A 23,843-nucleotide genomic window follows, 5' to 3' on the forward strand; every position below is an offset into this window, starting at 1 on the left:
CCTAGTAGAGATCATATCCAAAGGGAGGGCAAAGTCTCGCAGGATCATGTCCCTTTTGCGTAGACTTGTGTGGCTGTCCTTGTCTTTTAATTTCCATATCGTCACGGTCCATATTCAGAGGGCACAGAACGTAGCAGCGGACGCCCTGTCTCGTTTTAATTATGATGTCTTCTTTCAGGAGCCCCCAGAGGCAGACCCTGTCGGTGTTCCAGCTCCGCCGTTCAACTCCCTCCTGTTGGACTAGAGCCCCTGATAGCGTCTGCACGGTCATTGGTCCAGCGCTCGCTAGCCGCCAACACCGCCATGGAACTATGACGCCGGGTTCAGAGTTTTCAGGGAGTTCAGTGACACCCATCCCCGGGTGTCACGTTCATCATGGCTTTCATAGTCTATTGCCACACGTCTATTGCCAGCACCACCGGATGCTCGGCGACCCCTCTGCCAAATCCATTTTTTCCAATCAGGCCATCAAAGACACCCTCAGGGGCATTCAGAAAGCTAGCACGGTGGTCCAGGTGCGCAGGCAACCGGTGTCAGGTGAGCTTTTCCGCAGATTGTCCGTAGCCCTAGACGGTCTCCCTTTTGGGCAATTGGCGAGCATCATCACCAAGGCAGCCATGTACCTAGGGTTCTATGGGTTCCTTAGGCCCGGGGAGTTCACCTGCGGCACAGTCAATCGAGCGACCCTGCTCAGGCGACATCTCACCTGGCACGCGGACCACTTCATACTGTCCATCCCCTCCACCAAGACCAACCAGGCAGGTCCTCCCACCAAGGTAGAGTTTTTCCCTACAGCCAACTGTTGGTGTAGCGTTAAGGTGCTACAGGAGCTTCTGGCCTCCCTCCAGTCTTCCGCGTTAGACGAACCATTGCTCCCAGTTATTGGTAGGCCCCTATCTTCGACCCAGTTTGTCTCCAATATCCACACCCTGGCGGCAGGACTGGGGTATAACCCCAGCGAGATATCCGGACACTCTTTTCGCAATGGGGACCGCGTCCGCAGCGTCCAGTCATCAGGTCTCGGCACACGTCATCCGCAGGATGGGTCGATGGCGGTCATCCTGCTACGCAAGGTATATTCCCAACCCGCAAGTTGAGATCTCCAGAGCCTTTCGTTCACTGGCTTTATAGGCATCACGATGTTCCAATAAATACTTGTACCCTACACCGGGTCAGTTCTCTTTTTGCCCACTTCTCTAGGCCTTACCTCGTCACTTGCGCCGGGCACACTCCAGCCAGTCAGGTTAGGGCAGCACATAGGCATGCCTATTCTGTTCCTCGGTTAGCTCCTACCACAAACATAGTATAAAAAAACGGCTTTAATATCGGGATTAATATTTTTCTCTTTTGATAAAACTAGAGCAATCCCCTTTATACCACCTGCATGATGTTCTAAAACAGGTAAGCCGGGTCCTTTGTAGCGGAGAGCGATGTGCTTGGTGTCTACATTCTTGAGCGACGGGGCTTGCGAATACCCCGGCAGCCCCAAAATATTCCCCAACTTCACACAAGGCATGAACTTGTATAATGGTGAATTCATTGCATAAACAGTTCTGTCATTATCGTCGTATCTTAGACACAGTTTATCGGGAGGTATTTTTATAGATTCAAGTTTGCTATTAATGACTTTGATGAGCTTGTGCATATTGGAGTAATAACCCGATTTAACAAAAAGCTCGCTGATCGGCTCGTCGCGCTGCGCAATGTAGAATACACCATCTCCGGGGCCAAAGGTTTCCCACGTATGTGGATACTGAATCTCCACTAAAGCCACTTTGTAAGGACCACGAAGATGGACCGCTTTCGCTAACTTAGTGGTGTAATCGGCGATGCTGTTTTCGAGGCGTTGCAGGGTAGAGTGATAAAAAACGATCCGCCCTCCATAGTTTACAGACTCATCAACTGTTTTTCAGGCACCCAAGAGTTAAACTTGTCAGGGTATCCTATCCACTTTACAAAACACCCCAAACTTTCTTCTTTTTCAGTATTTTTTCTATCCTGTAAACCCGTAGCTTGTCAGGGGTTACTTTTTGGACTTCCTCCGGGTAGAATGAGCCTTCAATGAACTCGTCGGACAGGTCTTTCAACTTATAAAGGGGTCTGAGGCCTCTAGTGTTTACAGCGTAAATTTTAAATATCTTGTCCGTATAGGTTTGTTCATACCCCTTTGTGAAAGCCCCCTTATAGCGCACAATTCTGACATGATCACCTATATTTAATACCGGTTTAACTTTTTTAATAGTAGCGTAATAACCGTAGATATTTTTCCAAACGGCTAAAGAGTTCTCTTTTGTCACATCGACGGGGTACTGCCTTATAGTTCTGTGGTATGTGCGGTTATAACTATACACCAGGTCTTGTAACTTGTCTATGTACCGGTACGTGTTTTGTTCTCTAAGATAGCGTCACATTTTAGTTTTTAGCGTTCTATTAAAACATTCGACCAACGCTGCCTTAACAGCATTTGTAGCTAAAAAATTATTTATTTTATATGTTTCACAAAGACGCCTCATAGGTTTGTTTATAAACTCACGGCCCCGATCAGTCTGGAGCTTTCTGGGGGTTCGTCTGCTTAACTTAAATATCTGATCAAAAGCGGAAGCCACTGTAGCACCGGACTTATTTGAAAGGCCCGACACCCAAGCATATTTAGATAGAATATCAATGACCGTCAGCAGGTATTTTACACCATTATTTTCTTTTGAAAAATCCATCATCGACACAAGATCTGCCTACCATAACCTTGTTTCTTATAAAGGATTTTTTTTATCAGGTTTGTACAATGTGTAAGTATCCTCGTTGCTCAACCAGTTTTTTACAGAGTCTTTTCTTATTCCAAATTTCCGGACTTCTCTGAATAAGGATTCCACGCCCCCATAAGAGCCGACAGCTTTTGGCGTGTAGTACTGTTTCCTCAATATTTTGGCATTTTAGCAGCGTTTTTGTCACGGCTGGGGATGGGGAAAACTCTCAGCCGTGCGGTGCCAGGTGATGGTAAGGTTGCTACTTGGCCAGAACCACAGAATTAGGGAGCTGGTCACCTCCTAGCGCTTCCCTAATCTGACCCTGACTCCTAGCTGCATGGGCCGCCCTTAAAGGTAGGAGGGCACATACTCAGGAACCTCGGATCCCTACTGACCCTCCGTCGTTCCCTGAGCAAGGAGCTGGGTAGACAGCCCGTTCCTCCTGGACACGGAGAAACAGGAGTCTAAAGTGGCCAAGCTACAAGGGGAACAGAAACACCTTATGGCAGTGACAGGCAAATGCAACCAACACAACACTCACCTGCCACAGACAACAAAGCCTGGAACCCATGTGCAGGTGCTGCTGTTCAGAACACCAACGAACACAGCACACACCAGACATCACACAGGAACCCAGGACCATAAGCTGCAATAATAAGGAAACCCCACACACACCTTCATAACACTGTGTAACATAATTTTTATGACCAGAAGGGTGGCCCCACTGGCAGATGGTAAAGTAACCAGGAGGATGTCTCCAGCAAGCATGGCTGAAGCACCCTCTCTGACTACTGCCTTCCACTGAGGCTTTATAGGGCCAAGAAGCCACACCCAACAGTCAGACACACCCAGGGTTCACACAGAAAAAAGGGAGTTAATCCTTCCTACACCAGGCAGGGTAGTGAAGCCACACAAAGGGAAAAGCATACAAACACACTCACCTGTTACCGCCGGCAACGGCATGCGTGGCAACCGTGTCCTGAAGAGCAGCCAGCAGGCCGGGACACTACCACCACATGCACACAACACCAGACGTTGCCGCGGACAACCGCAAGTGAAGGGAGGTGTCTAAGTGCATACAAACATGACCTTGTGCACAACAAACAGACAAAGGAAGTGCACACCAACACACGTTGCAAAGGGCAACCGCACGCATGCCTGTTGTCCGCGGCAACCGCACCTGAGGCAAACCAGCAGTGATAACCAGCAGTGTCTCCCTCCAGAACTGCCGCCAACAAACCTGGACCGACACAACGGTCCCAGGTCGTCAGCCACCAAAGCAGACTGGAGGAAAGAGCAACTGGAGGCACTGCCAGACAGGTACCCGTATCCTCCTCCAGAACCTCAGTCCCAGGCAGCCAGCCACCAAAGCAGTCTGGAGGAGTGACACTGGACACCGCATCCAACTCAGGAAAACGTTCTTACTCCAGGTTGCTGCCAGCAGACACTCCCCAACCAGCACACCTGCCGGAACACCAAAGGAATGCTGCCAGCAGACGACCAGAGATAGGAACCCTGAGAGGGACGAGGGGTCACCAACACGGACACGGTTAGCAAGGTGGCGGGGAAAAGCCACCAACCGTGCCATTAACGGTGAACCCCATAACGCTCTCCCTCCGGAGAACGTGCATGCACCCCATCAGCCTATGGCGATGCATGCTTCACCCTCTTTCGAGGGAAGGCCACGTGAGGAGCCATTGTGGTCATACTGTCACGGCTGAGGATGGGGATAACCAGAAGATGTTAGGCTGCTCGGCCAGGACGACAGGATTAGGGAGCAGGTCACCTCCTAAAGCGTCCCTAACCTGACCCTAACTCCTAGCTGCATGGGCCGACCTTGAAGGTAGGAGGGCCCATACTCAGGAACCTCGGATCCCTAACTCACCCTCCGACCGGTCCCTGAACTAGGAGTCAAGGTAAGACGGCCTGTTCCTTCTGGACACGGAGGAACAGGGGTCTCACTTACCAAGCTACAAGGAATGGGGGAAACACATACAACATACAGATATGACAGGCGAACTACTAGTTCCACACGTACCTGTCACAGCCACGCTGACTGGAACCCATGCATGCACTACTAATGTCCACAGAACTAGAGGACACCGCACACATAACACACAGGTAACCAGGACAAAAGGAAAACATCAACTGAACATCAAGACATAAACCTCACAGATAAACCTATGACCACAAGGGTGGCCCCCACTGGCAGGTTATATACACAGGAGGCTGCTTCAGCTAGGCATGGTTGAAGCAACCCACTGACACATGCCAAACACTGAGGCTTTATAGGCCTAAGAGGCCACACCCACACAGACAGTGTCTCACACACACAGAAAGGGAGTTAACCCTTCCTACACCAGGCAGGGTAGTGAAGCCACACAAAGGGAAAAGCACACAAACACACTCACCTGTTACCGCCGGCAACGGCATGCGTGGCAACCGTGTCCTGAAGAACAGCCAGCAGGCCGAGACACCGCCACCACATGCACACAACACCAGACGTTGCCGCGGACAACCGCAAGTGAAGGGAGGTGTCTAAGTGCATACAAACATGACTTCGTGCACAACAAACAGACAAAGGAAGTGCACACAACACACGTTGCCAAGGGCAACCGCACACATGCCTGTTGTTCGCGGCAACCGCATCTGAGGCAAACCACTAAGTGCCCCCAGCTGCGGTTGACACAACACCAAACCGCGGGCAACTGCATGCGGCTCCCAAGGAGTCACGACCATCACCAAGGGTCGTGACAGTTTTAAGCAGCGTCTACTCAACAATGCCTCCTAACTGTTTATACAATTTTAAATAATCAAGCTATTATATTTATTGTAAAAAGAAAAAACCAACTACATTTTATTAAAAAACAGTTTATGTATAAATAAAACATTATAAGACATTACACACAAATAAATTTTATATACATGCAAAGTCAAAAATTTACAGGTATGTAAAACAAATAAAAACATTATAAGATGTTTAATACAAAGAAAGTTTGTATACAATCGCCAAAGTAAGAAAAATTACAACGTTAACCAAGCTGCTTGCAACAAAGGCAGGAGCCTCTTTTTAGGTAGTAATGAGCCAGGCGTCAACACAGTAGGCGATGTTAATAACACCGGCGGTGCAAAAGGGCTACGAGCCTCGTCAAAGGGCTCACTCAGCGACTACTTTTTCAAATTATCGAAAGGTTCTCTTGTTCTTGTATTGCCGATAACAGATGACCGTTCAGCTGTGCGATAGTCTCCATAAAATAGTCCCAACCGGGAACCGTGAGGTTCAATCTTAGGCAACCCATGACTCTGGGTAGCTGTTCAAATCAGGTCAATAATGTTGGATCTGGGTACAGTTTGTTCTTTGTAAATGAATTTACCCATAGCGTACCAGTACGGCTTATTACCTGAGCGGTACAGTTTACTTAACAATAGTTCTGCATTTTTTCTAGAACGTATATTAATACTGTCAAGTATCTTGTTAGTATCTGTGCTGATTGAGGCTGCATTTGACAATTGTTCTTGATCGGTTTGCGGCTGTGTAATCAGGGTTAAAGTCGACATTTCTTTACCAGATTGTTTGTTGAGCATTAGGTACCTCTGTAACACTGCTGTGTATCTCTTAATTTTTTCATCATCTGAAAGGTCATTTCTGTGTAGTATTTCGCTAATCTCGTAATCTAATCGTCGTATGGCGGTTTGACATATATATATCTATATCTTGCATCTATGGATGTTTTTTTAAGCCTGTCCAATTCATTTGTCGGCATACTGCATTATGAACCACCGGCTGTATTAGCTATCAGGCTAGTGATTAAAGGTATTGCAAAGCCGAGCAAAGCTCCTATAAAACCGCCGCTCTGGTTCACAATGCGCTTCTTTCCTTTATTGGAGTACTTTTTATCGCTTAATTTCTTTATAGCCCTATGCCATTTTTTCTATATTTTTTGGGCCCATCTTTCCTTTAACCCCTTAAGGACCGGGCTCATTTTCACCTTAAGGACCAGGCCATTTTTTGCAAATCTGACCAGTGTCACTTTAAGTGCTGATAACTTTAAAACACTTTGACTTATCCAGGCCATTCTGAGATTGTTTTTTCGTCACATATTGTACTTCATGACACTGGTAAAATAAAGTCAAAAAAATTAATTTTTTTTGCATAATAAAATACCTAATTTACCAAAAATTTGGAAAAATTAGCAAATTTCAAAGTTTCAGTTTCTCTACTTCTGTAATACATAGTAATACCCCCAAAAATTGTGATGACTTAACATTCCCCATATGTCTACTTCATGTTTGAATTATTTTGGGAATGATATTTTATTTTTTGGGGATGTTACAAGGCTTAGAAGTTTAGAAGCAAATCTTGAAATTTTTCAGAAATTTACAAAAACCCAATTTTTAGGGACCACTACAGCTCTGAAGTCACTTTGCGAGGCTTACATAATAGAAACCGCCCAAAAATGACCCCATTCTATAAACTACACCCCTCAAGGTATTCAAAACTGATTTTACAAACTCCGTTAACCCTTTAGGTGTTGCACAAGAGTTATTGGCAAATTGGGATGAAATTTGAGAATTTCATTTTTTTGCCTAATTTTCCATTTTAACCCATTTTTTCCACTAACAAAGCAAGGGTTAACAGCCAAACAATACTGTATCTTTATTGCCCTGACTCTGCTGTTTACAGAAACACCCAATATGTGTCCGTAAACTACTGTACGGCCACACAGCGGGGCGTAGAGTGAAAGGTGCGCCGTATGGTTTTTGGAAGCCAGATTTTGCTGGACAGTTTTTTTGACACCATGTCCCATTTGAAGCCCCCTGATGCACCCCTAGAGTAGAAACTCCATAAAGTGACCCCATCTTAGAAACTACACCCCTCAAGGTATTCAAAACTGATTTTACAAACTTCGTTAACCCTTTAGGTGTTGCACAAGAGTTATTGGCAAATTGGGATGAAATTTGAGAATTTCATTTTTTTGCCTAATTTTCCATTTTAACCCATTTTTCCACTAACAAAGCAAGGGTTAACAGCCAAACAAGACTGTATCTTTATTGCCCTGACTCTGCTGTTTACAGAAACACCCCAAATGTGGCCGTAAACTACTGTATGGCCACACAGCGGGGCGTAGAGTGAAAGGTGCGCCGTATGGTTTTTGGAAGCCAGATTTTGCTGGACAGTTTTTTTGACACCATGTCCCATTTGAAGCCCCCTTGATGCACCCCTAGAGTAGAAACTCCAAAAAAGTGACCCCATCTAAGAAACTACACCCCTCAAGGTATTCAAAACTGATTTTACAAACTTTGTCAACCCTTTAGGTGTTGCACAAGATTTAATGGAAAATAGAGATACAATTTCAAAATTTCACTTTTTGGGCAGATTTTCCATTTTAATATTTTTTTTCCAGTTACAAAGCAAGGGTTAACAGCCAAACAAAACTCATTATTTATGGCCCTGATTCTGTAGTTTACAGAAACACCCCATATGTGGTCGTAAACTGCTGTACAGGCACACGGCAGGGTGCAGAAGGAAAGGAATGCCATACGGTTTTTGGAAGGCAGATTTTGCTGGACAGTTTTTTTGACACCATGTCCCATTTGAAGCCCCCCTGATGCACCCCTAGAGTAGAAACTCCAAAAAAGTGACCCCATCTAAGAAACTACACCCCTCAAGGTATTCAAAACTGATTTTACAAACTTTGTCAACCCTTTAGGTGTTGCACAAGATTTAATGGAAAATAGAGATACAATTTCAAAATTTCACTTTTTTGGCAGATTTTCCATTTTAATATTTTTTTTCCAGTTACAAAGCAAGGGTTAACAGCCAAACAAAACTCATTATTTATGGCCCTGATTCTGTAGTTTACAGAAACACCCCATATGTGGTCGTAAACTGCTGTACGGGCACACGGCAGGGCGCAGAAGGAAAGGAATGCCATACGGTTTTTGGACGGCAGATTTTGCTGGACAGTTTTTTTGACACCATGTCCCATTTGAAGCCCCCCTGATGCACCCCTAGAGTAGAAAAAGTGACCCCATTTTAGAAAGTACGGAATAGGGTGGCAGTATTGTTGGTACTAGTTTAGGGTACATATGATTTTTGGTTGCTCTATATTACACTTTTTGTGCGGCAAGGTAACAAGAAATAGCTTTTTTGGCACGTTTTTTTTTTTTTGTTATTTACAACATTCATCTGACAGGTTAGATCATGTGGTAATTTTATAGAGCAGGTTGTCACGGACGCGGCGATACCTAATATGTATACAATTTTTTTTATTTATGTAAGTTTTATACAATAACTTCATTTTTAAAACCCAAAAATTGTTTAGTGTCTCCATAGTCTAAGAGCCATAGTTTTTACAGTTTTTGGGCGATTATCTTGAGTAGGGTCTAATTTTTTGCGGGATGAGATGACTGTTTGATTGGCACTATTTTGGGGTGCATATGACTTTTTGATCGCTTGCTATTACACTTTTTGTGACGTAAGATGGCAAAAAATTGATTTTTTTACACTTTTTTTTTTCTTTTTTTTTTACGGTGGTCACCTGAGGGGTTAGGTCATGTGATAATTTTATAGAGCCGGTCGATACGGACGCGGCGATACCTAATATGTATACTTTACTTTTATTTATAAAAGTTTTACACAATTATTTTATTTTTGAAACAAAAAAAATCATGTTTTAGTGTTTCCATAGTCTAAGAGCCATAGTTTTTTCAGTTTTTGGTCGATTATCTTGAGTAGGGTCTCATTTTTTGTGGGATGAGATGACGGTTTTATTGGTACTATTTTGGCGTACATGCGACTTTTTTGATCACTTTTATTACCTTTTTTGGGAAGTAAGGTGGGCAAAATTTCAATTTTCTCATAGTTTTTATTTTTTTATTTTTATGGCGTTTACCGTGCGGGGAAAGTAACATGACCGTTTTATAGATCAGGTCGTTACGGACGCGGCGATACCTAATATGTGTAGTGTATTTTTTTATTTTTATTTTTATTCAGTGATAAATGTTTTTTTATTTTATCTTAACTTTTTTCACTTTTTTTTTAAAAAATTGGACCCAGACCCACTTGGTTCTTGAAGATCCAGTGGGTCTGATGTCTGTAAAATACAGTACAGAACCTATATAGGTTTCTGCACTGTATTTTACTTACACTGAACAGATCTATGCTTTCAGCACAGATCTGTTCAGCACCATGGACAGCAGGACGCCTGAGCAGGCGTCCCGTTGCCATGGGAACCTTCCCCGTCTGCCACAACTTCGCAGACGGGGAAGGGTGAGGACGGGGCTTCGGGGGGCTCTCTGTGCCTTTGCAGCCCCCCGATGGGAGAGGGAGGGAGCTCCTTGCGCTGTTAACCTTTTCCATACAGCGGTCCGTACGGACCGCTGCATGGAAAGGGTTAAACGGCTGACATCGCATCACCGATGTCAGCCGTTTATACCAGGGTGCCAACAATGTGCTGGCACCCTGGTATAACCCACTAGACGCCAACGATTATGCAATGGGAGGCGGGCGGGGGATCGCGATCCCGCCTGCCGCACCGCCCGCCTCCCGCAACGCCCCCACCGCCTGCGACACCCCCCCTGCACCACCCGCCGCCATCAAATCATGCAGGGGTGCAGGGGGGGTGCGCAATATTGATTTTAGGCACTCTGCAGTTTCTGATCCCCGCGGTCAGGGACCGCGGGGATCAGAAACTGCAAAAAGCGCAGCAAACCGCAGGTCTGAATTGACCTGCGGTTTGCTGCGATCGCCGACACGGGGGGGGGTCAAATGACCCCCCCCCCTGCATTGTTACGTGATGCCGGCTGAATGATTTCAGCCGGCGTCCCGTTCCGATTAACCCCCGCGGCGCCGGAATGCAGATTTTAAGTCAGGACGTACCGGTACGTCCTCGGTCCTTAAGGACTCGGGAAATAGGGCGTACCGGTACGTCCTCGGTCCTTAAGGGGTTAAGGATATTGAGAGCGATGTCGCCAATAGCCGATATCAAATCATTACTGGCGTTACGTAATATTGATTTTCGGGCCTTCAGATTTGTTTTGACTAATACTTTTAAAAGATCCCAATTACGCCGGATCCTGTTTGACATCCTTACAGGACCAGCGACGCTAACAAAAATAACCATAAAGATGTGAGAGACCTCATTTTAGAGCTTCTTTTTGCACACATAAGCCACCAGCAGATCTGGTGGGAACAGACCGGTTCTGAGTCATAGGTCCTCAGGCGTGTCAGATCTTAAATCTACAAGTAAATAGCCGTAAGGCTTGTGTGTAGCATCTTCAAAAGCTTCTAAAAAGAAATGTGTTTTACCGGGGTACATCTGCCCAGCCTGTAATTTATCACGAGGGTTCTTAAAAAGGACCATGCATTTAGTGTTTAAATTTATGGTTCGGCTTTTCTTACCCTGACAAAAAACGTTTTGAACGAGATACATAATGCTCAAATTTCTGTGGTGTACGTATTTGGTGAATGCGTTTTGTATTCCAAGATTTTCACAAGCCGCCTCTATAAGATCATCAACAACAGCCAAATTGAAAATATCGATAAATCTGATATTTGTAAACAAACGGGTTAGTTCATCATACAATTTCTGCTAACACGCGTAAAACCAAATGACATTATCAGGTTTGTGCGACATTAACGTATCCACGTGTATTAATACATTTTTAACCAAAAAAACGCTTTCTGGAATTTGAGGGTCCTGCTAGAATACACGAAAAAGGGAGTTGAAATTGCGCAGTCATGTTTAATAGCCAAAGGGCAACGTTGTAAAGTCAGCCGTCTCTTTGTGTAGACGCACTTTTGCATTTTGCGTAAAGGTCTTCTCTCTAAGGTCAAGCGCTTTCTATTTCTGAAAATGTCATCTCGGGGTCTGTATTGTGTGAGTAATCCAACACAAGGTTTTTTAAACTGTCAAAATTAACAAGCCGTGTGTTAGCGACATTGAGTGTTCTACCCTTAACCTTCAATACTGTTTTCCCGTTGTTAAGTTTGTATCCGTAAGTCTTTGGGCCAGCGGATACAAACTCGGTAATGTGGGCGTCGTCGGCTATTTCACTAGTTAGTTCACCGAGAAAATCACCCAAGGGTGGAGTCCATTCAGACCCCTTGCTCACGAATACGACAGAGTCTGTGTCGTAATAATGACAACATTCCTGCAGTCTGTCTAGGAGCTTGTATAATTCGAGTCTGGCATAGGCGGTTGTAAAACAGGCTATAAAAATGTTTGTGTTTTTGCTGTGGGTGTAGCGTTTTTTTACATAGCGCCAATTGACTACGGCCGTCTCGTCATCGATTAAATTAACCTTGGAGAGGTTGTAGTACGGCACAAAAGCTAATTTGAAAAGTTTGTCAGGGTCCGTGACTATGCTGGTACGTGACAAGTTAGAACGCTGTCCAAACTTACCCCACAAAGAGTTTAGGAACAGTTTTGAAATTTGTCTTTTTGCTGGGTTTACAGCTATCTTTTTTAAAAATGCATCTATGTAAGCCGCATTTTCAGAATCCGGAAGCCTCCTGTTTATCTCTGAGGTGTAATTTGATGTACGGGGCAAACAGATCGTCTGTTGTGTTCGGAAAATGCCATATCTCGTAGATCTCGGCAATCCTGTAACCTTTTTCAACAGCTAAAACTAGTTCTATGGTGCACCATGTACCGGTCAGGGAACGCTCGTCGTCTGTGTGGCTGCAAATGTCTTTCTGACAGTTCGAGGCGCATGTGTAACATAGCGGAAACATTCGTTTTTTATTTAGCTTTACAGGCAGGCAGAAAAAATAAATCTCTGGGCGGGTACACTTTAACTCTGGCAATGCCAAAGTATTTTTTGATGCAGCCAAAATGATCATAAATTATTTTTGGGTGTCCTAGAGGGTAAGTCTTAGTTTTATTAACAAAAGGGTACAGACTGGTGAAATCGTAATAATGCACTCATTCATCGGCCTGTAACTTGTGATAAAGTTTAATGGCGTTAGTGAGACCGATGTAAAGTGCGTCACGAGGTTCCAAAAGAGTCGGGAATAAAATTTTAATCAGAAAGTCTTTGACCCCGAATCATTTGCAATAATTTCCGGCCACTCGTGTTTCCACAGTAAGCGGACCGTAAATCCTTGTCTCTGTAGTCGGCTTTTCCTGACTAGGAAAGATTGGTACAGCTGCCCGTAGGACAATTTAGTAAGCTCATTGCGGTCATGCTCGTCATAGCACACAGGACAGCCGTGATAAAAACAGCCCTGAAATTCAAAAGCTGTGTGTTTACCGTTAACAAACGCATACCCATCCCAAAAATATTTACCGACCTTTTTTTCACCGCCCTTTAACGCGTGTTGTATAGAAATGTCTTCAGCATGTTCAATGTACATGAGCCACTGTATAGCGGGTGTTGAAAATCATTTCTGGGTCTTGTGGTAATTATCTGCAGGGACAATCGCTATGGTATTTTTGGGTAGAAATTTAAACCGGTACATAGCCATGCACACGGTTGCCATTGTAATAAGTTGGAACGGATCAATACATTTAGTGACCGTTCTGTATTTCTTTTCACGTTTAATGTATTGCAGAACTTTTTGTTCCGTCATGGCCATAATCGTGTCCCTGTAACACTCACAAGCCCTTCTCAAAACCTCAACATCCTGCTTACAGTAGGCTTTTAACTCTGCCTGAAAATTAAAAGGTGTTATTTTTATGTTTCTCGTACCAATCCGTGAATTATTTTTTCTCACCGGGCATCATGTAATCAACGCCGCAATACCTAGCGGCCGGTAAGACGCCTATGTAGTTTTGATTTTCTGCCGTGTTGAAAAAATGCGGGAAGCGACCCTTGGCGCCTGAAAAACCCATAGCCTTGGGCATCTTGCTGAGCTTCATAGGCATGAAATTCAGCGAGTCATTCAGGGTAACGCACATTAACCGACCGCCTTGATTTATAATATCAATTTTAAATTTTTCATTAATCAACGCCTGTAAAACAAAAGCGTCGTAGCGGCCTGCATTGTGCGCTATGAATGTGTACCCCAAAAACTTACCGTCTGCAAAAAATCATACAAAGTCACGAGTACAGGATTTTCAGCTAAAATGCCAGGAGTCTGGGCCGTATAGTGTGGTTGCGTAAATGAAATTGGGTATATGCAAGCCTGTTTCTTGCATGCATTCAAAATCATAAAGGATATACTTGTCAGTAATTTTTTTGGGGTTGTAACAAACATGGTCGTCAAATTTGTCAACCTGTCTGCCGCAGATGGTGCATTTTAAACCATTACATCTGTGATCATCGCCGCAGTCTATATATTTGTAACAAAATCCGCAAAAAGTTTTTTTCTTACAAAGAAAGACCTAAGTGCCAGGTTTCTATGAGTTTCAAAACAATCCTCTGAACGACAATACGTCCTACATATCGGGCAATGTGTATTATTAGACTGCTCAACACAATTCGGTCTCTGGCACGCTTTACAAAACTGCATACACCCGTGTCGATATTTATGTTTGTATACAGTGCAACAAATGTCGCAAAAATAATCAAAACTGATAAAAGCTTTTAGATTTTTTATGCCATAATAATGCTTTTCATGGTACAATATATAGATGGTCTTTTCTTTAGCTGCGGGCTGTGTGATAATAACGCCACTGACCCCTATTGTGGTACAAAATTTTAATTGTGATGTTTAATTTTGTTTCAAATTCAGAAACGTCAGTAAAAGACACCAAATACCCCTCGGGAAATACCCCTCGGGTATTTGTAAGTCTCTATGCAGTTTTCGAGCTTTCTCTAACAATGTGCTCAAAGCACCACCCTCCAAAATAGTGTAAACACTAGCGGCCAGACAGACGTTATTATCGTTATTATTAAAATCTTATAAATGTTGTTTTTTATGATCAATAATCCGACTATACGCGACACCGCCCAAACGCCTTCTGGTTCCACCACGGCGACACCTGACAATGATGACAACTAGTTTAAGTGTATTATCGGCTATGCACTACGCGTTACTCTGTAAAGCGTTAGGGATATTGTCCAAAAATGTTTCGGCTCTAAATCCATCTCTAGAATGCCTCTTAGAAAAAATCGCCGCCGTCTAAACGCAATTGTATGAAATCACCTGGATCGGCGTCCCGTAAAACCCTATCTAACAATGTCTGTATAGAAGCGTGTATTGCATCAAGAGCGTCAACAAATGAGCGAATGGATTTGAGGTTAGCAAATCTGAAGTGTTCCGTGTACATGGTACTATTAAAACCCGCTAAGTCACGCTGTTGATGGTATACACGTTCTAGATAAACGGATCTAACGTTTTGTGGTTCAGGGGGTTCGTCTGTAACATCCGTGTTATAGGGCATGTCGTCATTTTGTGGGTTGCCTGACTGTATACGCTTTGATTGCGTATTTTAAGGTCTGTTAGTGTGCAAGCTGTTTGGACGACTGTGCCCGACTTGCGCGGTCTGCGATTGCTGATGTGTTTGTCCAGCATTCAGACGAGCCGACGCAGCAGTCTTGTTACGACATTCCTGTTTTTTTTTTTTTATAGCTATTTTGTTCAGATTTTTATAGCCTGTTTTAACTTTCTAACCTTAGCACTTACAGTTGTTTTTGCGCTTTTAAAAGGTCGTCCACCTCCACCAGTCATCACTAGTCAGTCTCTGTCTGGCTCTTTTTCAAGAGCGTCAAGATGCGTAATCAGTCGTGTGTATTTGTTCCGCAGTAATTTTGTTGGGACTGTTAAACGCTAGAGAGACGTAGAGTCTTTAGCATAACATTTTAAATACATCGCCACTAGTGCCATTTTGTCGTTGCATTTTGCTATATCCCTCAATGCGTCGTATGTCTCTCCACCCCAGCAATAACAGGAATGAACAAAAGGCGAGTATCGCTGTTAGGGTTCGCTTATCTGTTATACGTTGCTGCATGTGCCTGGCGTATTAAATGTGATGCGCTTTTTACAAGGTATTACATCTTGCATAAAGCTGTAATAGAATTTATTATGCTAGTTGGCTCACCACTCTGCAGAACCGGCTGCGGCGTTGTTAGAATTCCAGCCATCGGTGTCAACTGTTCCTGATGATGTTTTGTGGTTGATCGTCGTCTCTCTTTAGCGACGCGGGATTTGGTGTTTTCTTTTCTTTTGGCTGAAATTTAAAGACAAACCTTAAGATATAAGTATTAAGAATTTCAAGCACACTAATTAAAACAGCTCACCGCAAAGGATAGATAGATAGATAGGTAATTGATACATAGATATATAGATAGAAACATAGATAGATAAATGGATAGATAAATTGATAGAATTTAGATATATGGGGTATTTGGATGTATAGAAACATAGATAGATAAATGGATAGATAGATAGATAATAGATAGATGGAAAGATAGACTATAGATAGGTAGATATAAAGGTAGATAGATAATTGTCAGATAGAAGGATAGATAGGTAGATAAATTGGTAGATAGAATTTAGATAGATGGCTGTATAGATAGATAGATAGCTAGATAAATACATGGAAAGATAGATAACAGATAGATGGAAAGATAGACTATAGATAGGTAGATAGATAGATAGATAGATAGATAGATAGATATGTCATTACGACTTTTATTAAAAATTTAAAGACAAGCAGCAAGATGTAAGCATTAGGAACTTCAAGCAGGCTAATTAAAGCATAGCGCCACGTAATATTACCTTACGGGCATCAGGACAGCGGATAATCGGCATTGCTGGATTTTCAGACCGCCAACTGTCGCGGGCGCTGGTGCACAGCTCTGGTGGTTCTGGGAATAAAGCAGTTCTGTTGACATTTGCGTCACTACCAGGCATCTGAAAAACATTAAATTACAAGGTTTGGTTAACTAGCATTGTTTATACACACTTAAAAGTTATAGACATTGTTGTTTGATCAGATGTAGAGGGAGCCTTACCCGTTGTGTTAGATTTCTTTGATGCCGCTTTGGAGACCCCGGTCATTGCCATTTTTCTTTTCAGCTCTACATTTAAAAAAAGTATTAGACTTATTGACAATGTTTAAATATATTACAGCAACAATGCGTTTTGGTCCTTACGCTCTTTGCCCCGCTTGCAACGCTTTTGTAGGGAATCATCGGCGAGTGTCGCAATGTCGTCAATTGTATACACTTTTCTTTTCAGTGCTGCGTTTAAAAAAAGTGCATTAGAAATACAGATAATGTTTAAAACCGACAACATCAAAGACAGCGATCGAGCCTTACGTGGTCTGGCTAGCCAGGTCATCTGTTTCATTTCAGGTCGCCCTGGGGTTGTGAAATCGATAAGTCCCGCTGGATTGTTCTCCTTTAGATCGTCAGAATTTTTGTTGCTAGTAACCACCATGTTTGAATGTTCGGTATTTTCAGTATCAACGTTTCCGTTCACAATTCTTAAAATGTCTCGGATTTGATCGTCTGTAATAAAAGTGTATGAAATATAACTAGCGCTAAAACTATATATGTAATAAAAGCATAAGATGATTATACTTACCAATCAGGCAAGGAGTCGTCGGATTGTAATCAGGTTCATTTGAAATGTCAGCATGGGCTATTGCCATACTGGGCGCCTCGCCTGAAAGCAGTGGTACCCACCACCACTCATGTACACCTCATAAAAATCATCGGCAGCGATAAGCATCTGCGCATCGGGGATAATGTCATCCCCATAAATTTTGGTAAGAATCCATCTAAACAAATTGTATATTGTTAGTTAAAATATAGGCAGAAAACAGAAGAAAAGAGCTTAGAGTACCATTAATTAGAAAAATATATACGTTTTTTTTAAATACATGATAAAAAACACACATATGGTGAATGCCAAGGACAGGGTAAGGGAGCAGAGGAAAAGAAAACGAGCGCCATCCTGGATGGACACACTGGTCACAAAGTATAATGGTCTATCAGTAAGGTTACTGTAAATATGGGAAAAAGACAACTAATAGTGCATGGTACAATGACCAACCCATAAGTGCAGATCTGATGGATAATAAATTGTGAACGGTGAGTGGAGATCAAAAATTGGTCAAACCGCCATGGCTATAGTGCATAATATATGGTACAAAAAACATAGATCATGCAGAGTGTAGACAGTGTACCAATGGATCAACAATGATGGACCAGGCGAAATAGCTCAGCATTGGCGGCACATAGCCATGGCTGGGAACCTGTGATCAAACACTCACCGATATGGGACCAGATGTGAACAGAAAACCAGGATGGCGCTACCCCAACGCGCATTTCGGCGTGCCTTTCTTCTCTTTCTTCTTCTCTTTCTTAGTTAAAATATAGCAACATTTGTATGCGGTAAAAGAAAATACATTTAGTTAGTGACGCATTACGCCCTATAAATAAGCATAGTTACATAGATACAGATAACATAAGTCATATTCAATAAATAGTGAAAGATTTAAAAGCATAACAGACAAATGGTGCTTACCTTTTGAGATGTTTAATGTCTTGGTGACCTATGCCTGTCCTTGCATACGTATCTCTGTGCTAACCATGCACAGACTGTGTCCTGTTTATATAGGCGGGTCCTGTTGTAAACCACAACATGTGGCAACTATTAGCATATTCATTAGTTGATGTCTCTCAAATAGTTAGATTATGTTTTATAAGAATGTATATGTTTATTATAGGCCTTTTTATGTCTGAATCTTAATTTTATATCAAAAGCTTATCAAAATGATATAAATGGGCTTATCAAAAAGATTTTTATCAAAATGAAACTTATCAACCTGTATAATTTGATATAAATGCATATCAAAGTGGTTGACTTTTATATTAAAAGCCGTGCGCTTTTGTCTTCATTTGGAAACTGCTGGACAAGCTATCACCATCTGTAAGATGTTGCAACCTTTGCAGTATAAAACCATGTTTTAAACAGATGTGCTTTTGTTTTTAATTTGTAACTGCCGGACATTAGATTTCACCATATGTAGTAAGCTGTCAGGAGTCTCTCAAAACCTCAACATCCTGCTTTAGCATTAGCAGTAATCTGAGAAGAATGTCCCGGGGGATGTCACCATCTGTAGTAAGAATCTGGAAGAAGTGATAAGCCCTTAATGGTCGAATACAACTGTAGTAAGAATCAATATAAATTTAAGCAATATAAAGTAATATCAAGCAATATAAATTTAATATCAACACAACCAATTAGACAGAAGACACATATGTACAATTATAAAAAAAAAATTTATTAAGTAATAAATATTACAACAGACCATAGACAATAATAAAAATTTGAGTAGCAGCAGTGTAGGCCCATGTCCCAGGGGTGCGCTCTCTGCCGGACCTGGGACTGATCCATTTGTGCTTCCATTCAACTCTAAGTAATATGTTTCAGTATTTTCTTTTGATTTGATGTATATTACTACTATTGTTGTTCCTCCATACTGCTTATGGGCTAGTTGTAGGTGCTGTATATTTGGCCCTTCTCTTGGCTTTCATTGCGCAGTTTTTGTATGCTCAGCTGAGGGGGTGGAGGCCTGTACATTTATTGGGGGTAGGTTTTATATTGCCTGCTATTTGTAGCACATGTTATTTCTCTATTTTTCACTCTGATTTTGGATTCATTATACCCAGGGTCTGGTGGTTGAGCTGCTTATCGCAGCGCTGGCCTGCACTGCTGCTACAAATTTTTTATTATTGTCTATAGTCTGTTGTAATATTTAATACCTAATAAAAAAATGTTGTTATAATTGTACATGTGTGTCTTCTGTCTAATTGGTTGTGTTATAACATTTTAGCACACATTAAGTTCATCCTTTAGTAGGTTGATTTAGTAGGTTGTACAAACTTAATATCAAGCAATATAAACTTAATATCAAGCAATATAAATTTTATATCAAGCAATATAAACTTAATATCAAGCGATATAAGATTAATATCAAGCAATATATAAGGGGCGGGGTTATCTGTATAAAAGGGGGCATGGTACCTGTCACTTTGCAGTTTGACAAAACATATACCCACTTACTACTGAAGCCCACTGTGGGCATCTGGATTCCTGCTTGGCCAACAAAATCAGGAATCGCAGACTCAAAATGAACTGGGGTACACCATGCAGGTTCACCGGTAGGGGGCTCCGGTGGACTTAACTGGTGGGCCAGAAAACTAGTACGAACCCCAGAGCTTCTCATACTAGTGTGGGCCACAGGGTCCCTAGCATGGTGTCTCTGCCGCCTTGGGGGCTCATCATCATCGCTAGATGATGAGGAGGACGCGGATGACAAAAGTGGGGTCATCCTCATCCTCACTGGGGCTCTTGGAGTTGGAGGCAAGCTGGGCATATGCCTCCTTGGCCAAGAACATCCGGCGGGCCATAGGGGAGTGCGTGTATGTGTGTGTGTGGAAATCTTTATTTAGTGTGAATGTGTGTGGGGGCACGGGTGTTAGCGGACTTTTCCCTAAAACATAAAAAAGAAATCAAACTCGCTGATCAGCTGTCCAAAGCTGATCAGCAGTGGGGTGTGAAATGCGCTAACAGTGGCCGGACGCTAAGAGTGCCGGCCACAGTCAGCGTACGCAGAAAAAAAAAACTGTTCTCCCAAAAAAATGTGTGTGTGGGGGGACAGGAAGGCAAGCTGCAGCACCCCTGGGGGGGGGGGGGGAACTAGGGTCATACAGCTGTGCTGTGGACCCCAGACACCCGATTAGGGTGATGCAACAGTTAAAACTTTTTTTTTTGCACTAAACTTTCCATGAATATCCCTGCCTAATCTAACCTGTCCCTAACCTTTCCCTAAATACTTTTTAGTGTCAGGTGGCACTGTGGAGGGTCAGAAGGGGGTGCTGGGCACAGATGGGGGTGCTGGCTCTGGAGATCCGATTGCAGGTTCCTCTCTCCTCGCTCCCAGACACAGAAAGGAGGAGGAGAGCTGCAATAATTTGAACCTCCTGCCCGCCCTGCAGCCAATCAGAAGCGATCCTGAGAGGTGATGTCACCATCACCTCTCAGGATCACAGGATGGTGATTGGTGGTGTATTATCACACCACCGATCACCATCCTGTTACGGGATATCAGGTCCCCAGAGCTTTTTCCCAGGGTGCCTGCTGATTGAATTTAGCAGGCACCCAGTTCCGGTACGTCATGTGTCCTTAAATACTGGGACATCATGACGTACCAGTACGTCATGTGTCCCCAAGAGGTTAAGGACTCATTCTCAAGATCTTGTTCTGATTTTTGTTTGTTTTTTCAAAATGTCCATTCATTACCCCATGTCTCTGTTCTTATTGTATACAGTACAGACCAAAAGTTTGGACACACCTTCTCATTCAAAGAGTTTTCTTTATTTTCATGACTATGAAAATTGAAGATTCACACTGAAAGGCATCAAAACTATGAATTAACACATGTGGAATTATATACATAACAAAAAAGTGTGAAACAACTGAAAATATGTCATATTCTAGGTTCTTCACAGTAGACACCTTTTGCTTTGATTACTGCTTTGCACACTCCTGGCATTCTCTTGATGAGCTTCAAGAGGTAGTCACCTGAAATGGTTTTCACTTCACAGGTGTGCCCTGTCAGGTTTAATAAGTGGGATTTCTTGCCTTATAAATGGGGTTGGGACCATCAGTTGCGTTGTGGAGAAGTCATGTGGATACACAGCTGATAGTCCTACTGAATAGACTGTTAGAATTTGTATTATGGCAAGAAAAAAGCAGCTAAGTAAAGAAAAACGAGTGGCCATCATTACTTTAAGAAATGAAGGTTAGTCAGTCCGAAAAATTGGGAAAACTTTGAAAGTGTCCCCAAGTGCAGTCACAAAAACCATCAAGCGCTACAAAGAAACTGGCTCACATGCGGACCGCCTGTCACGTCTGCAATTTTTACAACAGTGGATCTCAACTGCGGATTAATTAGGATCAATCAGATATGAATCTCAGGCGTCACTCACAAACTCAACGGTGAGTTTGAGATTCTACCATCACGTGATCACAGGAGGAACAACTCAGGTCGGCACAGTACTATTGCTTCATAGACTGCGGGTAGGTGTTAGAATACTAGAATGCGGTAGCTGCCGCGGGGTTAACAGGGGGTACTCGGTAAGAGTCATACACAGTTATCTCAGCCTGCATGTAGGTAAAGGAGAGGTGCTCTCTCACAGAAAGGGTACTTGCGATTGGCAGCGGCTATGCGATGGCTGAGACTCCCAGGAGACTGCAGTATCAGGACAGAGCGGATCCGTCTTCCAGATAGTAGCGGGGAAATGAGAAGGGTCCGGTTACGGAGCGGATCCGTCTTCCAGATAGTAGCGGGGAAATGAGAAGGGTCCGGTTACGGAGCGGATCCGTCTTCCGGATGGCAGCGGGGGAAATGGAGCGGGTCCGGTTACGGAGCGGATCCGTCTCCCAGATGACAGTGGGGGAGATGTGAAGGGTCCGGTTTCTGGAGGTCCCATACACAGGTGGTGAGGCAGCAGGCGTTCCGACAACAATCACAGCACGCCATGCTGCCTCACCAGCGCCCTTAAATGGAACCAGGAAGTAGAATAGGGATTTCTGATTGGTCCGGCTGACTTCCGCGTTCCACCGTGGAACGCAGCCGCCGCGTCACAACCCGGAGTTCGCGCGTCTTCCGCGTTCCACGGTGGAACGCAAGGACCGCGGCAGACGAACAAAAGGCCGTCCCGTCGGCGGCATTACAATATCCCCCCCTCAAAGGAACGCCTCCGGAGTTCCCCCTGGGAGTAGGCCGATCAGGATACCTACGATGGAACAAACGGGTCAACCTAGGAGCATGTACATCCTGCGAGTCTTCCCAAGAATCATCCGCAGGAGTATAACCCTTCCATCGTATGAGATACTGTATAGATGATCCCCTTTTTCGGGAGTCGAGTATCTTGTTGACTTCATACTCAACCTCACCCTGGACCTGAATTGGGGGGCCAGGGGGGGAGGCTCTAAGGGGGAGTCGGTTAGGTTTGTACGGTTTAAGCAAGGACACATGGAAGGAGGGATGGATTCTCCAGTCGGGAGGGAGAGTTAGGCGTACCGCATTTTGATTCAGGACTTTCTCGATGGGAAATGGCCCGATGTACTGGCGACCGAGTTTCCTAGCGGGCACGTTAAGGCGGAGATTTCTCGTAGACAACCATACCATGTCTCCCACACAGTATGCAGGGGGATTAGAGTGTCGAGTGTCATAATGTCTTTTTTGTCGCTCCTTCGCGGTCTTTAGGTTACCTTGTATTGCAAGGGAAGTCTCTCTTAGACATTCAAGATAGTCCTGAACTGCAGGAACGTTACCGGGTAAGTAATCAGGGGGCAGGTTGGTGGGGTGGAAACCGTAGTTTGCATAGAAAGGAGAGTATTGAGTGGAGGAGTTCATTGAATTGTTGTATGCAAACTCGGCTAGAGGCAGTAGATCGAACCAGTCATCTTGGAGATGGCTGCAATAGCATCGAATGTATTGTTCTAGACACTGGTTTACTCGCTCTGTTTGGCCGTTAGTTTGCGGATGGTATGCGGTCGACATCCTGTGGTCAATTTGGAGGGCTGTGCAAAGTGCCCTCCAAAATTTTGACACAAATTGACTGCCCCTGTCGGAAATAATCGCGGAGGGTAAACCGTGCAATCGAAGGACTTGGCTGAGGAAAGTTTGGGCGGTTTCTTTTGATGATGGTAATTTTTTAAGTGGGGAGAAGTGAGCCATTTTGGTTAGTAGGTCGACAGTAACCATGATGGTGTTGCAACCCTCTGAGCGAGGGAGGTCGACTATAAAATCGACAGAGACAATCTCCCAAGGTCTGGTGGGTGTTTCTAGTGACATCAGTAACCCATAGGGAGGCTTTCTGTCGGTTTTGGTAGAGGCACAGACATCACAGGTGGAGACATATTCGTGGATTGATTTGGTCATGTCTGGCCACCAGAATTTTCTGCGTACAAGCTCCAACGTTTTGGTGATGCCTGGGTGGCCCGCTAGGGGTGTGTCATGCATGAGTCGAATGACAGAAGGTTGCATTCTAGGAGGGATGTAAAGTTTGTCGTTTTTGAAAAGGAATCCATCGGTTGGTGTCAACCAAGGAGGAACAGGAGGATCCCCTTCAGAGAGAGCATGTTTTAAGAGCTCCTTGAATCCCGTGGCGAGTCCTACGAACCGG

This window comes from Bufo gargarizans, chromosome 8, assembly GCF_014858855.1.
Source record: "Bufo gargarizans isolate SCDJY-AF-19 chromosome 8, ASM1485885v1, whole genome shotgun sequence".
Lineage (NCBI taxonomy): Eukaryota > Metazoa > Chordata > Amphibia > Anura > Bufonidae > Bufo > Bufo gargarizans.